Genomic DNA, 18,141 nt, shown 5'->3' with positions numbered 1-18,141 from the left:
TTTGCTAACGTTTGAAGAGGGGGACCAAGCCAAAGTAGACATCTTGTCTGATAATTTGCGGGGGCAGTCTGCTGGCTTGTAAACTCCCTTTTATCTTAGTTAGGGGAGAGTCTGGAGTGGGTCCCTGTTAGACCTATCTCTACCCAGGTTCACCTGGCAAGTTAGTTGTGTTTCCTAAACACATCCACACCCAATTTTGTGGGCCTAAACACCCTCTGAACACTGACAAAAGTGTAACCAAAAAAGTTCTGTGAGGGCTGCAAAATCATTCCTAGTAGGAGAACCAGTAGTGATATCCTGTCTTAGTAACCTGTTCGCTATGACCTTGTGGGGAAAGGTGGAGAGGAGCAGATAGGACAGGGGCCTACACTGAGCCTCTGGGACCTATATACCACATGGATGTGCCTCCCCAGGCCTCTGTCATCCTCCTCACATCCTCTAAGTTGCCTAGGTAACACCCCCATCCCTTTGCCACAGAAAACTGCTCCGATTCTTTACAAGAGGAAGCAGTCCCAAGTTGCTGCTGTCTCTTCTTTAGTGCAAAATTAATGCCTTGGGCTTCAGCTGGATGCTTAATGGAAGACTTCCTCTGCCCAGCCTGCTGCTAGCTCTCACACAGAACAAACAGGGGCCGGACATGTAGTAGAACACATGGGGACCCTCAATGCTTCTCCCCTCTTAGGCAGTGAAGTCTGCAGACAGAGGCAAGTTTCATCCTGAATTACCTAAGGACAGATGTCTCTCCGTGGTCAGTATTACTCATCTTCCAAAGATAATGTAGGCCAGTAACACAGGAGCAAAGTATTTTTCAGGCACTAACATGTTTTTCACCTGGCCCTATGATGAAAACTTTGGCATTATTGTGGTAAAGTAGTTTTTGTTTCCTTCCTGGATTTATTTCATCACAAAAGTCCCTTGTTAGTTGAGGATGTTTGTTTACTTCCTATGATAGAATTTGTTGATCCCCAAATCTCTCCCCAGATGGGGCGGGGGCGGGGAGGATCACTTTTTATCCTGCCACAGCAGTAAATAAAAACTTAAAAGTTCGCCTGTAGAAGTAGCAAGATAATTGCAAAGGGAATGTTTATGGATTCAGGGCCTTGATCTATGAAGCGTCCTTCAGAAACTGACATCTTCAATTTCAAAGGAAATTGTGAGATTCCTAACCAACATGTGTCTCTTTGCCTAGGGGCTAGACTTGTCCCCCTCCATTTCCAGCTCACTATCAGCAAGATGAAAGAAACCAATCTAAGATTTCTAGAAGATTCTTGGAATTCAATGTAATTCAATTAACATTAACATCTACTGAGTATCTGCTATGTGCAGTATTGAGTGATAAAAATGCAATTCTGTACCATTCAGGTAGAAATTCCCATGGTTTCTATAACCTGCTTTGAGAAAGGTTGACACAAACAGTATTAATTATTTTGCCTTGTCAACCTAACAGTAAAGGAAGAAAACATTTTCCCAAAATGATTTATCCTAAAAACCCTGAGCCCTACAGGGGATTCTCATGGGATAGGTCACTGGGGTTTACAGAAAAGCATTCCAAATTCCTTCTATGCTTTCCTTCACTAGTGACTTCACTTAACCTTGACAGTGACAAAGAAACTTCTTGAAGGAAAAATAACTTTAAAAGAGAAAAAAAAAAAGGATTTGAACGATAATTCAATCTTAACATTCTTCCAGGAGGAAATATATGAGTATTTTAATGGTACCAGAAAATGTATTAAAAGAGGCTCAACTGGAAAAAGAAAATGTAACTTTTTCTTAAACTCTTTCAAATGACAGAAATTATTCATGGGAATCCAAAAAGGAGCAGTCTCTGAGGGTAAAACACTGCTATTTTACTGGTGGGTCTTTAGAAATACCCTAACTTTCCATTCATCCCTGTTCTAAGAAATCAACTTCCATGGGAAAATTCCAGGCTTAGGCAAAAGAGTCTATTTAACTTACATTATAATGCAAAATTTTGTCTGCCAGAGAACTTCCATCACCTATCAGGGTAGCCACTGCTTCTCTCTTTTTCTTTAAAATGATACATTACTGGGGTGCCTGGGTGGCTCAGTGGGTTGGGCCTCTGCCTTTGGCTCAGGTCAGGATCTCAGAGTCCTGGGATCAAGCCCCGCATCGGGTTCTCTGCTCTGGCAGGGAGCCTACTTCCCCCTCTTTCTCTGCCTGCCTTTCTGCCTACTTGTGATTTCTGTCAAATAAATAAATAAAATGTTTTTAAAAAATAAGAATAAAATGATACATTACCAAATGTTTCTGAATTTTCAGATGCAAGATAATATTTTCAGGCATCATTTCTATAGTTACTAGAGAAGTTTCCCTGATCATGTAGAGCACTGGAAACCATGGGGAAAAGAGGTAGTGTTCTCTCTTGAGGGTTAAACTGTCTCTTACTGTTGCTTCTGCCACCGACATTCTTTTTTTTTTCTTCTTCTTCTTTTTTAAAAGATTTTTATTTTCATTTATTTGACGGAGAAAGCAAGAGAGCACAAGCAGGCAAGAGCAGCAGAGGGAGAGGGAGAAGCAGTCTCCCCACTGAGCAGGGAGCCCAAGGTGGGGCTCAATCCCAGGACCCTGGGATCATGAGCTGAGCTGAAGGCAGACGCTTAACAACTGAGCCACCCAGGCGCCCCTACCACTGACATCCATCACTGATGATCTTTCTTCTCTTCCTTTGTGAGAGGGAGGAGGAGAGTGGCTTTGTGAGAGAGAGCACCCTGAGTGGCTAAGAAGGTAGAAAGAAGGAAAGAGAGAGAAAGAGAGAGAAGGAAGGAAGGGAGGAGAGAGGAAAGGAGAGAGAGAGAAAGAGAGCAAGGAGGGAGGGAGGGAAGGAATTCTCAGTCGCATTGGCCCTTCTGCCTTGATTCTAATGTCAGATTCTAAATGAAATTTACACCAGTACGCACACAAACAGAGGCTGTATTTTTTTTTTTTTAAGATTTTATTTATTCACTTGACAGACAGAGATCACAGGTAGGCAGAGAGGCAGGCAGAGAGAGAGGAAGGGAAGCAGGCTCCCCGCCCAGCAGAGAAGCCGGATGCGGGGCTCAATCCCAGGACCCTGAGATCATGACCCGAGCCAAAGGCAGAAGTTTAACCCACTGAGCCACCCACGCACCCCCAAACAGAGGCTTTAGAAGTAAGAATCATTCTAGATGATCTTCCCTTTTCAATTTACCAAAAATACAAGTTTTGATTTTCTTGTTTTTGCTTTGGGTTTACATCTGAGGACATGGTGTCACCTGGTATTTATCGATCAGAACATAAATCCAGGTGACTTCCTTAATTCCCTTTCCCGTCTCCCCTATATCTGATTCAGGCACTTGTCCTTCGGCTCTGCCGCTGTATCACCATCCAAGCTGACTCCTGCTCCCGATGTCCATTGCTGCAGTCCAGGTCCCAGCCAGCAACATCTCACATGAGGACTGCCACTCTGGTTTCCTAAAATCTCTTCTCCTTCTACTCTCGCTACCCGCTCCCCTAAAATGCATTATTGCCATAGTTATCAGGTTTACCTTCAAGAGCTTAAATCTGATCATGTTACTTGATATGGGAAACAAAAGCAGAAGAAAAATTATTATGTTTCCTTACTACCTACAGCCCATTGACAAGTCTTTGAAACAGGCAGAGAGACTTTCCTCCAGGGACACAACTGCTTCAATATTGATACTTTGCTAAGCCAAAAGACAATCTTATCCCAAACCCCAGGATCCTGTAAGTCTGTTTTAACATACAAAAACTGCTTCAGAAACTTTCTTTATCTCTACCGCCCACTCCACACCCACACCAAGATACATGTTGGCAATCATCCCCCAAGCAAACGATGCATTGATAAACATCTGAAGGGTCTCATGACTCAGGTTTTATTAGGCAGTAATAAATGACCTTTTCCCATCAATAGCTAGCCCCCTCAAGGTCCCGGAAACTTTGTTTCCAGAATTCCTTAGAGACTTACACTATCCCTAACCTCCTCCCAACTTGAAAGTATGTAATGGGCCACTTCTCAGGACCCCAGTACAACTCTTTCTGCCCACAGGTCCTATGCCTGTGCTTTAATAAAACCACCTTTTTGCACCAAAGATATCTCAAGAGTTCTTTCTTCGCCGTCAGCCTCAAACCCTAACGTCTTTCCTACACCATTACTCTTCATCCCCTTGACATCTTCTGTGTCTCCCATTACACTAAAATAAAATGAGACTTTCTGGCCTAGAAGGCCCTGCATGATTTGGCCTACTTCTTTGACCTTCTTGTGTATTCCTCTCCCTTACTCACTGCTCCTAGCCTCTATCAAACAGTATTTCTCTAACCCAAACCTCAAACTTTTTCTCACCTCCGCACCTATGCAAATGCTGTTTATTCTTTCTGGAGGTCTCTTTAGATTCTTCTCATTGTCCTTTCTACCCCACAGGTGCTTCAAGGACTAGCACCAGAGGGATCACTTGGGACCTTATAAGAAAGAATCCCACTCTTAATCTCATAAAACAAACTGAGGGTTGCTGGGGGGAGGGGGGTTGGGGGAAAGGGGGTTGGGTTATGGACATTGGGGAGGGTATGTGCTATGGTGAGTGCTGTGAAGTATGTAAACCTGGTGATTCACCTACCTATACCCCGGGGGATAAAAATATATTATATGTTTATAAAAAATAAAAAATTAAAAAGAAAAGAAAAGAAAGAATCCCAGGCACAACCCCCACCTACTAAATTATAATCTGCACTCAAACCACTTGATTCATATGCAAATTATAGTTAGAGAAGATCTAGTTTATTACCTCCTCTGAAAGGCTTAGCTGACCCTCAATCCAAATTAGCTTCCCAGATCACTTGCCATTACACCTTGTATTTGTTTTGTTTTTTTCTTTTTTTAAGATTGTATTTATTTGACAGACAGAGATCACAAGTAGGCAGAGAGGCAGCCAGAGAGAGAGGATAGGGGGAAGTAGGCTCCTTGCTGAGCAGAGAGCCCACCACCGGGGCTTGATCCCAAGACCCTGAGATCATGACCTGAGCTGAAAGCAGAGGCTTTAACCCACTGAGCCACCCAGGCACCCCTGTATTTTTTTTTTTTTTTTTTCTGATGGCAGTTAACTTTATTTTTTTTAAGATTTATTTATTTATTTCAGAGAGAGAGTAGGGTGGGGAGGGACAGAGGGAGAGAAAGAAAGAATCCCAACCAGACTTCCCACTGAGCACGCCCAACGTGCTGCTCGATCCCATGACCCTGATATCATGACCTGAGCTGAAACCAAGAGTCAGATGCTTAGCTGACTGAGCCACCCAGATGCGCTGGCAGTTACCTTTAGATGAAAATATTTGTTAACTAATCCCTTTATTGGTTTTTCTCCACCAGAGTGTTAGCTCTGTGAAAAGCAGGGGCCATGTTTATGTTGTCCCCTACTGTTTTCCCACCTAGCCTATCTCATCCATACATATTTGATAGATAAATGAATATTCAAATACAACTTAAATCTGAAGGAGGGAAGGACAGAAAGGAGGAAAAGAAGGAAAGAGGGACGGAGGGAAGGAGAGAAGAATGGCTGGCCTTGGAAGATGCAGGATAATAAATGAAATGGATTGCACAGGACTGCCAAGGATAGGATCACAGAGGTAAGTAAGACAAGATTACAGTGGGCTTTCAGTGTGGTGTAAATTCTAGAGTTTGTAGAACACTGAAGATGGACGCTTTATATTTCCTATTGTACTGTCAGGAATATATCACCAATTAAGAGTCATTAGGAAGGAAAAAAGTATGTTAACAACATGTGTATAGTGAAAAACCTCCGTCCCATGTTTCTACTTTTTCTCACACGACAATTATGTTTATGATGCCTCTGAGACCAGATGTGTGTCCCCCCCGCCCCCAACATCAAGCAATTCTGTAACACCAGCTGGGTGTCCTACAAGTTATCTCAATTCTGACATCTACCTGAAGATGGCATCAGATCAGGTAAAAGGCTCAGTCCCATGGGATGGCCCCCCATTTCAAATGCCAATTTTATATAGTAGGGTCACCAGGTTACCCACAACTTCTGTTTTATGTAACTAAAATTAGAGGTCCCCATGACCTCCACCCCGTGGATTTGATTATTAGCAGAACAGCTTATAGAACTCAAGGAACTATATACATTTGCCAGGTTATTAAAAGATGTGATAAAGGGGGAGCCTGGGTGGCTCAGTGGGTTAAAGCCTCTGCCTTCGGCTCAGGTCGTGATCCCAAGGTCCAGGGATCGAGCCCCATGTTGGGCTCTCTGCTCAGCGGGGAGCCTGCTTCCTCCTCTCTCTCTGCCTGCCTCTCTGCCTACTTGTGATCTCTGTCTGTCAAATAAATAAATAAAATCTTAAAAAAAAAAAAAAAGATGTGATAAAGGATACATATGAACAGCCAGATGAAGACGTACATAGGATACTGTCAGGGAGGGTTCCAAGTGCTTCATCCTCCGAAATAGGTGAAGGTGTTCACCAGCGTGGAAGCTTCCCAAAGCCTATACTATTGAGACTTTATGGAGACTTCCTCATGTTAAGTGCATTTCTACTGAGAGTCAAATTAGGTAATTAAACATCGGAAGTTTGTGCCTTGCAAACAGTAGGCAATCAATACTTACTGAATGAATTAAGAAAAAAATGGTTCCTTTTCCTCATCTCTTTCAGGATGGGTAACTCTATAAACAAATGTTAACACTCTCCTGGCCAAAGATAGAGACTGTGTGGTGAGAACATTGGGGAGCACAGTTGGAAGGGAGTCTGTTAGAGCATGCCATCCCTCCCCTTGGTGTGCAGAGCAAGGAACAAGGAAGGCCTGCATGGAGAGTGCAAGAGCTGGGGGCTGGCTCGCTGGCTCAGTCAGTAGAGCATGAGTCTCTTCATCTAGGGGTTCTACATTTGGGCACCACATTGAGTGTAGAGGTTACTTAAAAACAAAGTCTTCCTTCTGATATGAGGAATTTGAGAGGTAGGGTGGGGAATTGTGGGGGTAGGGAAGGAAAAAAAATGAAACAAGATAGGATCAGGAGGGAGACAAACCATAAAAGACTCTTAATCTCACAAAACGCAATTTTGCTCACCTCCTTCAAAAAAGGAGTGGGGTGGGGGTGGAGGGTAGGGAGAGGGTGGCTGGGTTATGGACACTGGGGAGGGTATGTGCTATGGTGAGTGCTGTGAAGTATGTAAGCCTGATGATTCACAGACCTGTATCCCTGGGGCAAATAATACATTATATGTTAATAAAAATAACTAAAAAAAACTTTAAAAAAAGAAAAAAAAAAGAATGCAAGAGTTATTTAGTCACACCACACCCACCTAGTTTAATGCTCTGCTGTTGCCTTCTGAGGTTTTTAATAATTTTATCTTTGAACTTGGATTTTATACATTGACGGGACCAGGAGCATGTGTGTGAGTGGAGGAGATAGGTATGAGTGTCTCCGTGTCCTCACTGATCCATTTGCATGTCACATTCTTGATGTGCCATGAGCACAGCGTTACCAGGGATCTCCACAGTGCCCGGGAGTTCAGTACTCCTCAAGGCAAGGACAAGGTAAGTGAATTCTGTCTGTGAAGAGGGGGTGGGCATCCAGAGTCCTGAGAGCACTGGCTCCCCAGTTGAACCAGAATTTGATTTGAATGCAGAAAGAAAGTAATGGTGCTCTAAATGTAAAGAATGTTAGTTACTTAACAAATGACTGAAGAACCCTATCATATCCTTTCTTATTCATGTTACTTCCCTGAATTAGTCAACCACTTGTGCAAAATATGATAACATAGAAAGAAAAGGAAAGATGAAAACCCAAAGTTCTTCCTGTTTTCAAGTCTTTTCTTCCTCGTCAGTAACCAAAGGCAGTGTTGATGGAATGTGTGTCTGTGCGTGTGTGTGTGTGTGTGTGTGATCTGATGAAATCCAAACATTGAGTTAGTTTTGTCTGGCACTTCCACTCTCCTGGTAGAGAACCAAACCTGCATGTGTGTCTGAGCCACGAGATAGAAACTATTTGGCATGTAAGTTTAATAATACTCTTATATTGGTCTTTAAAATGTACATTGAAGGAGGTGAGCAAAATGGGTGAAGGGAAGTAGGAGACACAGGCTTTCAGTTATGGAATGAAGAAGTCACAGGAATGAAAGGCACAGCATAGGGAATAGAGCCTGTGTTACTGGAATAGTGCTGTCTGCTGTCACATGGGAGCTTCCCTTGTCACGATCACAATATAACGTACAAACTTGTCAAGTCACCATGTTGGACGCCTGAAACTAACGTAACAGGTGTGTCAACTATACCTCAACTGAAAAAAGAAAGAGAAAAGGTCATTGCATAATATAAAGATGAAAGGTACATTGTATGATCATGATGTAACATTGTAATTTAGAATGACATTAAGTAGCAAATAAAAAACACCATCACAGGTTAAGAGGAAGAATGAGGCAGAAAGGAGAAAACTTCCTACTTTAAAAATGACTGCTTTTACTCTAACCTCTAACTTGCTTCTGGCTATGGTCTGCAAGCTTTCTCTCAAGGGGCTTTTCTTAAATGAGATGATGACCTTCCTCTCTACCCTCTAAACCACCATGAACTATTTGAATATACAGAGTTGAGTACTTTCTCCATCTGCTGTGATTTCCCCTTGAGGTGAAAGTATCCTCATTAGCCAAAGCTTCTCTGAATGGAATAGCAGCCTAAAGCTTGGAAGGCAACTGTTTTCTGTTCCCTACAGGCTAAACCAAGGCTTGTTCAGACCAGAACCACCTGGCAACCACCGGTTAGACACGCAGATTTAAAGTTTAACTTTACACAAACAGTGCAGTGCCGTCCAGGGCAAGGTCCACAGAGACAGGTCCCGATACCCTTACCTTTTAGTGTCTTGATGGCTCTGGATCATTAAGAACTTTAGGTCTTGACCTCCAGAGGGAGATTTCAAAGAGATAACACTTCTTCTCACTGGTAGACCTCATGGTCTGCAGCCAGTTGGGTAGCCAAAACTATTTATCCTACAGAACTCCTCAACCACAAAGTCCCAGGGGGAGGAAATTATGGGAGGCAGAGGGTGAGTTTCTTAATTGCACCTGAAAGGCTGCATGCTGGCTGGTGGGAACCCTGGCACCAGAAATCAGAAGCTCTCTTCCTATCATGCATGTGACCTGGGCCAAGACACTCGCCATGTCTAGGCCTCTTCCCCCTCATCTATGAAGTGGGAGTGATGATACTTACACCACCTGCTTCATGAGGTTGTTGTGAAAAGTAGAATATGGGATATTTTTATGGGAAAGTGCTTTTTAAACAATAACAACAACAACAACAAAAAACAGTAGAAGCATGTCCACAGTCCTAAAGCTGTTAAAGATGAAGGGCTTCAAAACATTTTCAAATGAATGTTTCCAGGGACTTAACAAATTATTAAGCACCCACCGTTGGTCAGGTTCAATTCTAGGCAACAGAGAAACGATGGTGAACAAAAATGGGCAAAAAGCTCTCTTGGTGTCATATTTGCCATTTGTTCAGCAGGGATAATAGCTGTGAAAGAAAGTAACAGTGGAGGGGCAACTTGTCATCGGAGCCTGTGGCAGATTGTTATGGTCGTGACACCTGAGCTGTCAGACTGTAATGTGTCCCCATCTTTTTGCCATGGGGTGTGCTGTCCCTGACTTGTTCATCAGGAACCCAGGCCTGGAGGAGCCCCAAAGCTTCCATTCTTGATCTTAGTCCAACATTTGTGATGGACTAGACCATAAACGAATGGGATTTTCCTGAAGAGAGAGGCCCCATACCAGCAGACTGAGGCCCAGGCATGGGGGGAAGGCCATTAGCACACCCCTGGGTTCAGATGATTGCAGCTCTTCAATGACCCCAGGGAACCGAGCAAACCCACCGAATTGTGAGAAATAATATCCTCCACAGGGGCTGTGTTTGCAGATGGGGCCTCTAAGGAAGTCCCGGAGGCTCACTGAGCTTGTGAGCACTCACCAAGGAGAGGCCATGTGAGGACACGGCAAGAAGGCGGTTGTCTGCAGGCCAGGAAGAGAGTTCTCACTAGAAACCAAATTGGCTAGAACTTTGATCTTGCACTGAGATCCTCCAGAGCTGTGAGAAAATACATTTCTGTTGTTTAAGTCACCCAGGCTATGGTATTTTGTTATGGCAGTCCAAGCTGACTAAGACAGAAGCCACGCAGATATCTGCAGGAGAACATTCCAGCAGAAGCAACAGCTGGGATAAAGGTGCTGAAATGCAGGCGAGCTGAAGGCTGTAATGCCAGAGCACAGGAAATAGGGCCCTGAGTTGGGGTAGAGAGGGAAAGGGTATGCAGATCAGTAGGCCCTTGAAAGGCTTTGTCTTTTACTTGAAGTTAAAAGGAAAGTCTGCAGAGTTTGGAGGGATGGAGCGGTATGCTTTCAAAAGCCATGCATTTCTGTAATATTTGACTTTTATGTAACAATGAACATGTGTTACTTTTGTAATCAGAGAAAAAGACGAAAAAGACACAGGCCATTTAGAAGACTCCATGAGAGCCAGCTAACAAGTACAAGCTGTGTCCTTTAATGCCAACATGTGGGCACAGAGAAAAGCAGGGAGAGGCAGAGGGGGGGTGGCCGTTGGTGGGAGTGATGGGTTGCAGCTGATGAGAAGTACCAGTCTCATCGGGCCACTGGCCTTGGACTCTTTGAGGATTTGTCCTGTGCTCTGATTCTTCTCCCACTGGGGAACTGCAGCTCTCTGGAACGGAGCTGGGCCAAAGATGGGGGCGGGGAGCCGAATATGGGGCAAGAACAGAGACTAAACCATGGACTGAATTCTTCCTTGAAAGGAATCTGATTTCTTCCTTGAAAGGAATCTGCGGTAAATCTGATCTACCGCAGCACTCAGCACATTGCCCTGCTTCTGTAGGCCAAGAGCCAGATGATTCCTTGAAGAAATGAATGAACTGACCTGTTAGGCTGCACCCTACTCTCCCCTCCTTACCCCTCTTCTTTGTTAGTACAGCTGAATTCTAAAGGGGATCTTTAAATCAGAGACCACGTTGTGGAAGGTGGATCGTTGACATAATAAAATGAAGGCTTAAGCTTTGCGTATACCTTATGATCTGTGTCTGGTTCAAAAACATGTAACAAATTGAGCTGAACCTTCAAGCGAAGCTGAGATCTCACAGGCTCTCAGATAACACTTTACATCGCGCCATCGTTTATATCTAAGTGTGGACTGAGATTGACGGAGTTCAAAGGGCGATGGAAAGACTGGATGAGTTGTGTTGTCTTGCAAACACCCATTCACTTTTTTTTTTTTTTTTCTTCTTCTTCTTTGGCTGGCAGAGGGATGGATGAATAGACAAGGATGCTCAATGCAAGCCTGGACTTTTTAAATGAGCATTCTGTTTAAAGTGCAAATGTGCTTTGCTATAAGCAACAGATGCATTTCATAAATATTACGTATAACCCACTTCTTTTTCTGAGTTCTAGAGGAACTAACTCTGCTGAACAGAAGGAAAGATTCTTTGTGTTTTGTGAATGACCACCCCCTTAATCATCTGTTCTGTAAATTTGGCATTTCAAGGATCAGGTATTTTATAAAAACTCTTTGAAGGAAACAATGACCAATTATTTCTGATACAGTGATTTTTTTTTTTCTTCTTCAATAGATTAGAAAAATTTGACTATGTTCAGCCCCACTGACCTGTCTTAGGGCAAGTTTCAAGTTAATGAAAAAGAAATGCAAAATCAGATCAGCCCAGAGGAGGGTGGGGCCCAGAATATGCCATCCCAAAATACGCCACTTTAGTATAAGGATTATTTTGAGCTGAAGGCAATTGAGGGGAAGCAGATTTTTTAAAAAAAGCTTTCTGCCCACACCTATTTCCCTAAAAGTAGGATGTAAATTTCCAAAGGTCCCCTGTCTCTTCTCTCTACCAGGAAGAAGTTAATCACTGGAGACAACTCTAGACCCTTATCATAAGCTCAGAGATAGCACCAGAGAAATCTACAAAACAATCTTTGCTAAAATTACCTCTTATTTATCATTCATTTCCCCATACATTTGCCTTTTCACAATTTGCCACCCATAGAAGCTCAAAGTCCTTTTGTTTCTTTGACACTTCACTAAACATATATTGTTCTTCTGTTAATATGCTATACAACCAACAAAACAAAAAGACAACATACTTTGGGAGATGACATTTGCAAATGACATATCCTATACAAGGGTTAATATCCAAAATATGTAAAGAACTTATACAACTCACACCAAAGAAACACAAATAATATAATTAAAAAATGAGCAGAAGACATGAGTAGACATTTCTCCAAATAAGACACACAGATGGCCAATAGACGCATGAAAAGATGCTCTATATTACTTATCATCAAAGAAATGCAAATCAAAACCACAATGAAACAACACTTCACACCTGTCAGAATAGCTAAAATCAAAACTCAACAAATGATGAGTATTGGAGAAGACGTGGGGGCAAAAGGAGCTCTCGTGCACTGTTGGTGGGAATGCAAACTGGTGCAGCCACTATGAAAAACAGTGTGGAATTTCCTCAAAAAATTAAAAATAGAATTATTGTATGATCCAGTGGGTATTTACCCAAAGAATATGAAAACACTAATTTGAAAAGATATATGCACCACAATTTTTATTGCAGCATTATTTACAATAGCCAAATTATGGAAGCAACTCAAGTGTCCATCAATAAATGAATGGAGAAAGAAGATGTGGTATACATATACAATGAAATATTACTCAGCCATAAAAAAGGATGAAATCTTGGGGCAACAGCATGGATGGACTTAGAGGGTATAAGTGAAGTAAGTCAGTTAGAGAAAAAGAAATATCATGGATTTTGGCCATATTTGGAATTTAGGACACCAAATAAATGAACAAAAGAGACAAACAAAGAGTCTGTGACTTTTGATCTCCGGATCATGAGCTCAAGCCCCACCTTGGGTATATAGCTTACTTAAAAAAAAAAAAAAAAAAAAAAAAGGAGAGATGAGGAGCCTAGGTGGCTCAGTCGTTTGTGCATCTGACTCTTGGTTTCAGCTCAGGTTATGATCTCAGGGCTGTGGGATTAAGCCCCAAGTTGGGCTCCCCTCTGAGCAGGGAGTGTGCTTGAGATTCTCTCCCTCTCTCTCTGCCCTCTACCCTGCTCACATGCTCTCTCTCAAATAAATAAATACATCTTTAGAAAAAGGAGAGAGGCACCTGGGTGGCTCAGTGGATTAAGGCCTCTCTGCCTTCGGCTCGGGTCATGATCCCAGAGTTCTCTGCTCAGCGGGGAGCCTGCTTCCTCCTCTCTCTCTGTCTGCTGCTCTGCCTATTTGTGATCTCTATCTGTCAAATAAATAAATAAAATCTTGAAAAAAATAAAAATAAAAATAAAAAAAAGAGAGAGAGACAAATCAACAACAGCAACAACAAAACCAGACTAAAACACAGAGAACAAACTGGTGGTTACCAGATGGGAGGTGGGTGGGAGAATGGGTGAAATACATGAAGGGACTTAACAGTATGCATATCATGATGAGCGCTGAGTAATGTATGGAACAGTTGAATCACTACTGTACAACTGAAACTAATCTGACGTATCTCAGTTACACAAGAATTTTTAAAAAATGCAATACCAACACAATTCCATCTATCCCTTTCAGTTACTCATCTCTGGGTGCCCCTGTGCATATGTACCATACACTTGTTAATAAACATCTGTTGATTTCCTCTTGTTAGTGTCTTTTGTCAGTCTAACTTTCAGGGCCAGCTCAATGAACCTAAGATGGGTGGAGGGAAAACAATTTTTTGTCCTCCCCTATATCAGTAACCAATTCCTTATCCTTTACACAATTAAAAGAGTCAACATTCCTTATCGAGGACTCAATAAATGAGCCTAAGACACAGTTCTTTGCAGCTAGTTATTCTTCAGAAATCTGTCTTCAGGCCTTTGGCCAGATGGGTCACCGAGTCTGACCCAAGCTTAGAGAACTACTTAGAAACATTCATAACCAACCGAAGAGGGTTCCTAATAATACATAGTCTGGCTACTCTGATTTGCTGAACAAAATAAACAAGTTAATGAATGTATGAAAAGCTGCTTGTGAGACATTAAGTCCCCAGTGACTTGCCATTGCTGACTTTTGAAAGGAGAGAAAGGCACAATCTGTTCCTACTTGGGCAGTGTCTATTTTCTTAGCTCCAGCATAATATTACATTTGAATAGCTTTATTTTCCAGATTTTTTTTTCTTTGCCTATGGACATATCCTCCAAATATTTAGAACCTTCATTAATGCAAACCATTAAAATTGATTAAGCACCCAACATGCTAGACACCTTCCTAAGTGCTTCATGTGTGTTAACTCACCAAATCCACACAATGCCATGAGGTGAACAGTGTCTTTAACCTCATTTCACAGATGAGGAAGCAGAAGCACACCCATGTGAAGTAACTTGCCTCCAGGGCAGTTCCAGAAGCTGGAGCTCTCACCACCACACTCCGCAGTTTCTCAGTCCCAGGGACAAAGAGCAAGTGGTTAAACTATTGGCAGAAGGCTCTATTTATAAGCGGGGAATCAAAGCTGAGGCCAAGGATTAATTTCATTTCATACAATCAAAAAAGCAACTAAGTTCTAGCAAGGAAGAACTCAGTTTGAGTAGTTAGTGGGCTACCTCTTGCAATCTTCCCAAAAGCAGCTGCACCAGGGTCCTGATTCACTGTCACTGAGCGCCGGTGTTGTTTCCCATGTCTTTAGCTCTGGCTGCTGGAAGAACTGAGGCCATATCTAGATGTGTCATTGGGCTAATTTTATTCTGTAAATAATAGAATAACTGTTTACAATATTTTAAAACATCCCCACCTTTTTCCAGGCCTCCTCTGGGCTCCTTCTGATTGCTCCATCTGCATACTTTCTTGGTCACCACTAACTCTAAATTTAGTCCTGGTGAATGAGAAGAGTCTTCTGCTTATATTGTCTATATTAGCTGTTTTATCTTGTTAAGAGCTCTGCTCACTTTTACGAGGGGTCGACAATACAGAACACACGATTTCCAAATGGAATTTCATGTTTTGGTTAAAATTTACTCTCTGGCAAATTGAGCTCACTTTTTTTTTTTTTTTTTTTTGGTCAGAGTGAGTGAGCATAGGCAGACACAGTGGCAGGCAGAGGCAGAGGGAGAAGCAGGCTTCCCGCTGAGCAAGGAGCCCGATGTGGGACTTGATCCCAGGACGCTGGGATCATGACCTGAGCCGAAGGCAGCTGCTTAACCAACTGAGCCACCCAGGCGTCCCTATTATTACTATTTTTAAAATATTTTATTTATCTATTTGACAGACAGAGATCACAAGTAGACAGAGAGGCAGGCAGAGAGAGAGAGGGAGGTAGGCTCCCTGCCAAGCAGAGAGCCGATGAGATGCGGGGCTCCATCCCAGGACCCTGGGATCATGACCTGAGCGGAAGGCAGAGACTTTAACCCGCTGAACTACCCAGGCACCCCCGAGCTCACTTTAGGTAAGATATTAGAATAAATTACAATAAATAAGGAACAATTACAAAGGCTAAGAAAGGCCAAGGGGAAAAACAACAACAACAGTTTGGGGGTTTAAAATGTAAATCCAAAGGAGGGGCGCTGGAAGGGGTGGGAATGTTAGTTTCCTCAACTTTTTACATTCTTTCTTCTAAACAATTTCTTCCAGTAAAACTGGTTCTTTCTCCCCAGGGACCACAAATATCTGATTCTTGTCCTAGCCCAGATGGTGGAGTACAGTGACCGTCAACAGAAGAAAGAGCTCCAGTAAAAATAAAGGTCAGGAGATGCAGGCGCCGGGTGCCGCCTGGGTTGGTAACAGCTTGAGAATCTGTCTGAAATGCCACGCTGGAAAGAAAAGTCACATCTGCCCCGAGGGCCCAGCAAATGTTACAGTGTTTTCCTGCACCCACCTTTCTGGACCTGTTGAATGTCACTCTTCACCACATTTACTCTCTGCATCAAGTGGTTAAGACAGAGCTTTCTCATTTCTGAGTAAACGACTATGAGTAAAGACGGTCATGCCTTGAACATTTAGCGAGGGGAGATAATTACGTTACCTTGGGTGGATTGCCCTCTCATGACTGTCAGACAGCCGAATGGAGGAAACAAGTCGGAACGCTCAGGACAGATGCTGAGACACATCAAAAACCTCTATTACTAAAGAATGAAGGAAAACCTTAGCTTGGGGCAGATTTACATAACCAGATGTCAACACAGCTTTCACAACCTCTTTCTGAAGTGCTGACAGAGCACCAGACATGTGCCGAGTAGTTTGGTGGGAGAGCATAGCTCTGGCTCTGCTCACACTTGAGTTTGAGGCGGCTGTCTGCTGCTTACAATGTGGAACTAGAGCCGGTCTGACTCCGTTTATTCACCTCTTTAATGGGGATATTTGATTCTCTTGGTGGTCTGGCGAGGCTCGAATGAGATAAACTATGCACATTATCTAACATTATCTGCCCCTGTCTCCTGCTGGCTGGGTGACCCGGGGAAGGCTGCCTAAAACCTCAGTTTCCTCCTCTGTCAAATGGGGATGATCCACACCTCCCAGGTTTGCTGTGACAAGTAAGTCAAAGTCAAGGGCCCATCTAGTATACAGTCTGAGCTCTTATTGCTACTTATATTGGACAATACTTATATTGTCCATTCCATGTCCAAAGGTCTTCTTTCACCTTCGGACATGGAGACCTGAAACACACAATCCCCTAAATGATAACGGTTACTTCGAACTGCGAAGTGGAAGGTGTAATCTTGTATATGCATTGACTACTTCACAGGCCAGAATGAAAATACTGACTTGGACTGAATTTGCTGCCTAGCGTGATGATAAATTAATAGCAGACTGTGTTTGCTCACCATTTATCTCCAGTGAGCTCTGGGCACTGTCTCTGGGCATAATCTTCACAACATCCTGGTGGAGAGGAGATGATGAGTGATTTAATCACCATCTTCAAGATGATGAAGGATGCAGGATTGTCGTCTGGCTGGTGACCAGCAGTTTCCACCACCACCCAAGCCAGAAAAAGAGCTGGCAGGCCTAAGTCGTGGGAAGATTTGGGTTAAACCCCTGGAGATAGATTTTGACGAGATTTCCATTCAGGCAGTACTTTGGTTCAAAGTCCTGAATTATGGGGCCACTACTGAATTAGAGTTTCCCGGTGGAAAATTGAAAACATAGGTTTCTTTACAGTTTATACACAGCTTGGCTTAACACCTGGGTGAGTCTTTTGGGCGGGTCTTCCCCTGAAATGACTCCAGCCAATTTCCGTGCCAGGCGATTTGGCTGTTTCCCAGGGACATTCTGGAAAGGCTCAAATGAGTATGTTATCCCATGGTTGAGTGAACTTTAAGCAGCTAAACCCAGATGCCCAGTCTGAAGGTGAAACAATGCAATAGAGTAGTTTAGCTACCTGGACTTGTGGAAGGATATCTATGGTCTGAGCACAGGCACGGATGTCATTGGAACAGTTATAGGACTTTCAAAAGCCTCAGACTCCTGAGAGAATGATCTCTATTCCCACCACCTCTTCAAGCAGTCAACAAAAGCAGCGTGACTACCATGTTCCCTTCCTATGGTTACCATAGTGATATGAATGCTACGGTTGCTGGCAGGAGCAGAAGGGAGGCATGGAAATTGGTATAAGCCACAAGCACCAGCAAAAACCCAACTCTTCCCCAAGGAGAGCCCAGTGAGGGAGGCAGAACCCACTGGTGGTACAAACACCCGTCACCAGCACCGCCCTCTTCCCAGCTCCTGATAGTGACCGGCTGACTTGTTCTTGACAGGTGTGTTCTTTAGGACAGGTTTTACTATGCCTATAAATCACCTGGGTATCATTTTGTTAAAATAGAGACTTTGAATCCATTGGTCTGGGTAAGGATCTGAGATTCTGCATTTCTGAGAAGTTCCCTGCACAGCAGTTTGAGTAGCGAAGTCTTTGGTGGGATTCGCATGAATGAGAACCCTTAAGGAATAGAGGCTTCAACAAGACAAGAGTTTACTCCTCCTTTATGTAACCCTGCTCTTTGAAGTTGCCAGGAGCCCGATTCACTGTCCTACTGCTGGGCCATACCTGCTTTGTTGCCCTGCCTCTGCAGTCTACACTGGGCTCACTTCTAAAACCTGCAAATTAAC

General features: G+C 43.1%; 1 pseudogene; it reads left to right on the top strand.

Moving 5' to 3' along the window:
• Positions 1-2,284: 2,284 nt before the first annotated feature.
• Positions 2,285-2,738, top strand: LOC131810742 (small nucleolar RNA U3; annotated as a pseudogene).
• Positions 2,739-18,141: the final 15,403 nt, after the last annotated feature.

Source organism: Mustela lutreola, chromosome 10 (assembly GCF_030435805.1).
Source record: "Mustela lutreola isolate mMusLut2 chromosome 10, mMusLut2.pri, whole genome shotgun sequence".
NCBI classification, from domain to species: domain Eukaryota; kingdom Metazoa; phylum Chordata; class Mammalia; order Carnivora; family Mustelidae; genus Mustela; species Mustela lutreola.
This window is presented reverse-complemented; position numbering and strand designations above follow the sequence as displayed.